Source organism: Arachis ipaensis, chromosome B8 (genome assembly GCF_059453495.1).
Source record: "Arachis ipaensis isolate K30076 ecotype BB chromosome B8, ASM5945349v1, whole genome shotgun sequence".
In the NCBI taxonomy this organism is placed as follows: Eukaryota; Viridiplantae; Streptophyta; class Magnoliopsida; order Fabales; family Fabaceae; genus Arachis; species Arachis ipaensis.
This window is the reverse complement of record NC_142443.1, coordinates 114,108,383-114,115,205: the sequence shown is the minus strand read 5'-3', so window position 1 is coordinate 114,115,205 and position 6,823 is coordinate 114,108,383. Positions and strand designations below refer to the sequence as shown.

General features: G+C 37.8%; 1 non-coding gene across 1 annotated transcript; it reads right to left on the bottom strand.

Annotated features, from left to right (window-relative positions):
- Positions 1 to 4,654: 4,654 nt before the first annotated feature.
- LOC148549314 (small nucleolar RNA R71) lies at positions 4,655 to 4,762 on the bottom strand. The gene has a single exon (XR_015897249.1). It is a non-coding gene; the product is annotated as a small nucleolar RNA R71 (small nucleolar RNA).
- Between the last annotated feature and the right edge of the window lie 2,061 nt (positions 4,763 to 6,823).

The window sequence follows — 6,823 nt, the reverse complement described above, 5'->3', positions numbered from 1 at the left end:
CTTCCATGAGAAATTTGAATGATTTCTCCATGAATGATTATAGGTGTTTCCACAGGGTTCTCCCATGTAATTCACCTTTGCCATTGCAAGGTTCTTAGGATCATAAGCTTCTTCTTCAAAAGATGTTTCTTTAGTACTGTTGGATGCAGCCTGCAATCCATTCAGATTCTGAGAAATCATATTGACTTGCTGAGTCAATATTTTGTTCTGAGCCAATATGGCATTCAGAGTATAAATTTCAAGAACTCCCTTTTTCTAAGGCATCCCATTGTTCACAGGACTCCTTTCAGAGGTGTACATGAATTGGTTATTTACAACCATTTCAATGAGTTCCTGAGCTTCTGCAGGGGTTTTTAGATGAAGAGATCCTCCTGCAGAATGGTCCAATGACATTTTTGACAACTCAGACAGACCATCATAGAATATACATATTGATGAGCGGATAATTTATACGCTTTTTGGCATTGCTTTTAGTATGTTTTTAGTAGGATCTAGTTACTTTTAGGGATGTTTTCATTAGTTTTTATGTTAAATTCACATTTCTGGACTTTACTATGAGTTTGTGTGTTTTTCTGTGATTTCAGGTATTTTATGGCTGAAATTGAGGGACTTGAGAAAAAATCAGATTCAGAGGTTGAAGAAGGACTGCTAATGCTGTTGGATTCTGACCTCCCTGCACTCAAAGTGGATTTTCTGGAGCTACAGAACTCGAAATGGCGTGCTTCCAATTGCGTTGGAAAGTAGACATCCAGGCCTTTCCAGAAATATATAATAGTCCATACTTTGGCTAAGTTTAGATGACGAAAACTGGCGTTCAACGCCAGCTCTCTGCCCAAATCTGGCGTCCAGCGCCAGAAAAGGATCCAAAACCAGAGTTGAACGCCCAAACTGGCACAAAAACTGGCGTTCAACTCCAAGAAGGACCTCTACACGTGCAACACTCAAGCTCAGCCCAAGCACACACCAAGTGGGCCCCGGAAGTGGATTTATGCATCAATTACTTACTTCTGTAAACCCTAGTAGCTAGTTTATTATAAATAGGACATTTCACTATTGTATTTGACATCTTTGAATCTCTGGAACATCTTTGGACGCCTGGTTCTTAGATCAGAGGGGCTGGCCATTCGGCCATGCCTGGACCTTTCACTTATGTATTTTTAACGGTAGAGTTTCTACACTCCATAGATTAAGGTGTGGAGTTCTGCTGTTCCTCAAAGATTAATGCAAAGTACTACTATTTTCTATTCAATTCATCTTATTTCGCTTCTAAGATATTCATTCGCACTTCAACCTGAATGTGATGAACGTGACAATCATCATCATTCCCTATGAATGCGTGCCTGACAACCACTTCCGTTCTACATTAGAATTGAATGAGTATCTCTTAGCTTTCTTAATCAGAATCTTCGTGGTGTAAGCTAGAATGATGGCGGCATTCAAGAGAATCTGGAAGGTCTAAACCTTGTCTGTGGTATTTCGAGTAGGATTCAATGATTGAATGACTGTGACGAGCTCCAAACTCGCGATTGCTGTGCGTAGTGACAGACGCAAAAGGATAGTAAATCCTATTCCAGCATGATCGAGAACCGACAGATGAATAGCCGTGCCATGACAGGGTGCGTTGACCATTTTCACTGAGAGGATAAGATGAAACCATTGACAAGGGTGATGCCTCCAGACGATTAGCCGTTCCGTGACAGGGCATTTGGATCATTTTCCCGAGAGAAGACCGAAAGTAGCCATTGACAGTGGTGATGTATCACATAAAGCCAGCCATGGAAAGGAGTAAGACTGATTGGATGAAGATTGCAGGAAAGCAGAGGTTCAGAGGAACGAAAAACATCTCCATTCGCTTATCTGAAATTCCTACCAATGATTTACATAAGTACCTCTATCCCTATTCTATTATTTATTTTCGAAAACCCATTACTGTCTTATATCCGCCTGACTGAGATTTACAAGGTGACCATAGCTTGCTTCATACCAACAATCTCCGTGAGATTCGACCCTTACTCACGTAAGGTATTACTTGGACGACCCAGTGCACTTGCTGGTTAGTTGTGCGAAGTTGTGAACCATGGTATTGGCATCATGTTTTTGGCGCCATTACCAGGGAAAGAAAGAGCGATGAATTTTACATAATTAAAGTGTAATCACAATTTCTGCGCACCAAGTTTTTGGCGCCGTTGCCGGGGATTGTTCGAGTTTGGACAACTGACGGTTCATCCTGTTGCTCAGATTAGGTAATTTTCTTTTTGCTTTGTTTTCAAAAATTTTTCAAAAATCTTTCAAAAATTTCTCATCTGTTTTCGAAAAAAAAAATATAATGTTTTCAAAAATAAATTATTCTATGGCTTCAAAATTTTTAAAGAATGAATTCTAGTGTTTCATGAAGCATGTGAAGCCTGGCTGGCTGTAAAGCCATGTCTAAATTCATTTGGACTGAGGCTTGCAATTTGTTATCAAGAGCAAGTTAGTTGTTGTTAATCCACCTGCTGCTGTTCCTGATTTACATGCTGAAGCTTGGCTGGCCATTGGCCATGTCTAGTGTTTTGGACCGGAGCTTTCATTGAAAGCTTGGCTGGCTAGTGAGCCATGTCTAATTCCTGGACTGAAGCTTTAGATTAAGAATGCAAGATTCCTGGAATTCATATTAAAAATTTTGAAATCCTTATTTTTCTTTTTCATAATAATTTTCGAAAAAAAAATCCAAAAAAATTTTAGAAAATCATAAAAATCAAAAATATTTTTCTGTTTCTTGTTGGAGTCATGTGTCATGTTATAAGTTTGGTGTCAATTGCATGTGCATCTTGTATTTTTCGAAAATTCATGCATTCATAGTGTTTTTCATGATCTTCAAGTTGTTCTTGGTAAGTCTTCTTGTTTGATCTTTGCATTTGCATGTTTTGTGTCTTTTCTTGTTTTTCATATGCATTCTTGAATTCTTAGTGTCTAAGCATTAAAGAATTCTAAGTTTGGTGTCTTGCATGTTTTCTCTGCATAAAAAATTTTTCAAAAATATGTTCTTGATGTTCATCATGATCTTCATAGTGTTCTTGGTGTTCATCTTGACATTCATAGCATTCTTGCATGCATCACATGTTTTGATCTAAAATTCTCATGCATTGCATAATTTTTAAGTTTTCCTCTCTCATCATAAAAAATTCAAAAATAAAAAAAAATATATCTTTCCCTTTTTCGGTCATCAAATTCGAAAATTTGAGTTGACTTGTTCAAAAATTTTTAAAATCAAGTTGTTTCTTATGAGTCAAATCAAATTTTCAATTTGAAAATCTTATCTTTTTTCAAAATCTTTTTCAAAAATCAAATCTTTTTCAAATTTCTTAGTTATTTTCGAAAATTCCAAAAATATTTTTCAAAAATCTTTTTCTTATTTTTATATCAAATTTTTGAAAATAACAATAACAATTAATGTTTTGATTCAAAAATTTCAAGTTTGTTACTTGCTTGTTAAGAAAGATTCAAACTTTAAGTTCTAGAATCATATCTTGTGATTTCTTGTGAATCAAGTCATTAATTGTGATTTTAAAAAATCAAATCTTTTTCAAAAACTAATTTCAATCATATCTTTTCAAAAATATCTTCTTATCTTACCTTTTTCAAAAAAAAAAAAAGTGATTTCAAAAATATCTTTTCTAACTTCCTAACTTCTTATCTTTTCAAAATTTGTTTCAACTAACTAACTAACTTTTTGTTTGCTCCTTAACTTTTTCAAAACTACCTAACTAACTCTCTCTCTCTAATTTTTGAAAATATCTTCCCTCTTTTTCAAAAATTTCTTTTTTATTAACTAACTATTTTTATTTTTGATTTTAAAATTTTTCGAAAAAAATACTAACCTTTTTCAAAAACTATTTTTGAAAATCACTAACTCTTTTTCAAAAATTATTTTCGAAAATTCTCCCTCTCCCATCTTATTCTATTTATTTATTCATTTACTAACATCTCATCTCACATCTCTGCCCTCCTCACAGTTGTGTTTCTTTCTTTACATCACATTCTTTGTCTCCCTCTTTTCTTCCACTCACAAAGGGATCCCTATACTGTGGTATAAAGGATCTCTATTATTATTATTTTTCTGTGCCCTCTTCTTTGTCATATGAGCAGGAGCAAGGACAAGAACATTCTTGTTGAAGCAGATCCAGAACCTGAAAGGACTCTGAAGAGAAAATTAAGAGAAGCTAAATTACAACAATCCAGAGATAACCTGTCAGAAATTTTCGAACAGGAAGAGGAGATGGCAGCCGAAAATAATAATAATGCAAGGAGAATGCTTGGTGACTTTACTGCACCTAATTCCAATTTACATGGAAGAAGCATCTCCATTTCTGCCATTGGAGCAAACAACTTTGAGCTGAAACCTCAATTAGTTTCTCTGATGCAGCAGAACTGCAAGTTTCATGGACTTCCATCTGAAGATCCTTTTCAGTTCTTAACTGAATTCTTGCAGATATGTGATACTGTTAAGACTAATGGAGTAGATCCTGAAGTCTACAGGCTCATGCTTTTCCCTTTTGCTGTAAGAGACAGAGCTAGAATATGGTTGGATTCTCAACCTAAAGACAGCCTGAACTCTTGGGATAAGCTGGTCAAGGCTTTCTTAGCCAAGTTCTTTCCTCCTCAAAAGCTGAGTAAGCTTAGAGTGGATGTTCAAACCTTCAGACAGAAGGAAGGTGAATCCCTCTATGAAACTTGGGAGAGATACAAAGGACTGACCAAAAAGTGTCCTTCTGACATGCTTTCAGAATGGACCATCCTGGATATATTCTATGATGGTCTGTCTGAGTTATCTAAGATGTCATTGGATACCTCTGCAGGTGGATCCATTCACCTAAAGAAAATGCCTGCAGAAGCTCAAGAACTCATTGACATGGTTGCAAATAACCAGTTCATGTACACTTCTGAAAGGAATCCTATGAATAATGGGACGCCTATGAAGAAGGGAGTTCTTGAGGTTGATACTCTGAATGCCATATTGGCTCAGAACAAAATATTGACTCAGCAAGTCAATATGATTTCTCATAGTCTGAATGGAATGCAAGCTGCATCCAACAGTACTCAAGAGGCATCTTCTGAAGAAGAAGCTTATGATCCTGAGAGCCCTGCAATAGCAGAGGTGAATTACTTAGGTGAACCTTATGGAAACACCTATAACTCATCATGGAGAAATCATCCAAATTTCTCATGGAAGGATCAAAAGCCTCAACAAGGCTTCAATAATGGTGGAAGAAACAGGTTTAACAATAATAAACCCTTTCCATCATCCACTCAGCAACAGATAGAGAACTCTGAACAAAACACTTCTAATTTAGCAAACTTAGTCTCTGATCTATCTAAGGCCATTGTAAGTTTGATGAATGAAACAAGGTCTTCCATTAGAAATCTGGAAGCACAAGTGGGCCAGCTGAGTAAAAGGATCACTAAAATCCCTCCTAGTACTCTCCCAAGCAATACAGAAGAAAATTCAAAAGGAGAGTGCATGGCCATTGACATAAGCAAAATGGCCAAACCCAAAGAGGGAGAGGAGGACGTGAATCCCAAGGGGGAAGACCTCCTGGGACGTCCAGTGATCAATAAGGAGTTTCCCTCTGAGGAACCTAAGGAATCTGAGACTCATCTGGAGACCATAGAGATTCCATTGAACCTCCTTATGCCATTCATGAGCTCTGATGAGTATTCCTCTTCTGAAGAGAATGAGGATGTTACTGAAGAGCAAACTGCCAAGTTTCTTGGTGCAATCATGAAGCTAAATGCCAAATTATTTGGCATTGATACTTGGGAAGTTGAACCTCCCTTGTTCATCAATGAACTAAGTGATCTGGATCAACTGACATAGCCTCAGAAGAGACAGGATCCTGGAAAGTTCATAATACCTTGTACCATAGGCACCATGATCTTTAAGGCTCTGTGTGACCTTGGTTCAGGGATAAACCTCATGCCCCTCTCTGTAATAGAGAAACTGGGAATCTATGGGGTGCAAGCTGCTAAAATCTCATTAGAGATGGCAGACAATTCAAGAAAACAGGCTTATGGACAAGTAGAGGACGTGTTAGTAAAGGTTGAAGGCCTTTACATCCCTGCTGATTTCATAGTCCTGGATACTGGAAAGGAAGAGGATGAATCCATCATCCTAGAAAGACCTTTCCTAGCCACAGCAAGAGCTGTGATTGATGTGGACAGAGGAGAATTGATCCTTCAATTAAATAAGGACAACCTTGTGTTTACAACTCAAGGATCTCTCTCTGCATCCATGGAGAGGAAGCAGAAAAAGCTTCTCTCAAAGCAGAGTCAAACAAAGCCCCCACAGTCAAACTCTAAGTTTGGTGTTGGGAGGCCACAACCAAACTCTAAGTTTGGTGTTGAACTCCCATATCCAAACTCTAAGTTTGGTGTTGGAGAGTTTCAACAATGCTCTGAACATCTGTGAGGCTCCATGAGAGCCCACTGTCAAGCTATTGACATTAAAGAAGCGCTTGTTGGGAGGCAACCCAATTTTTATTTATCTAACTATATTTTTCTTAGTTATATGTCTTTATAGGTTCATGATCATGTGGAGTCACAAAATAAATATAAAAATTGAAAACGGAATCAAAAATAGCAGAAGAAAAATCACACCCTGGAGGAGCATCTGCCTGGCGTTCAACGCCAGAACAGAGCATGGTTCTGGCGCTGAACGCCCAAAATGGGCAGCATCCTGGCGCTGAACGCCCAGAACAAGCATGGTTCTGGCGTTCAACGCCAGAAATGGCAACAAATGGGCGTTGAACGCCCAAAATGGGCACCAACCTGGCGCTGAACGCCC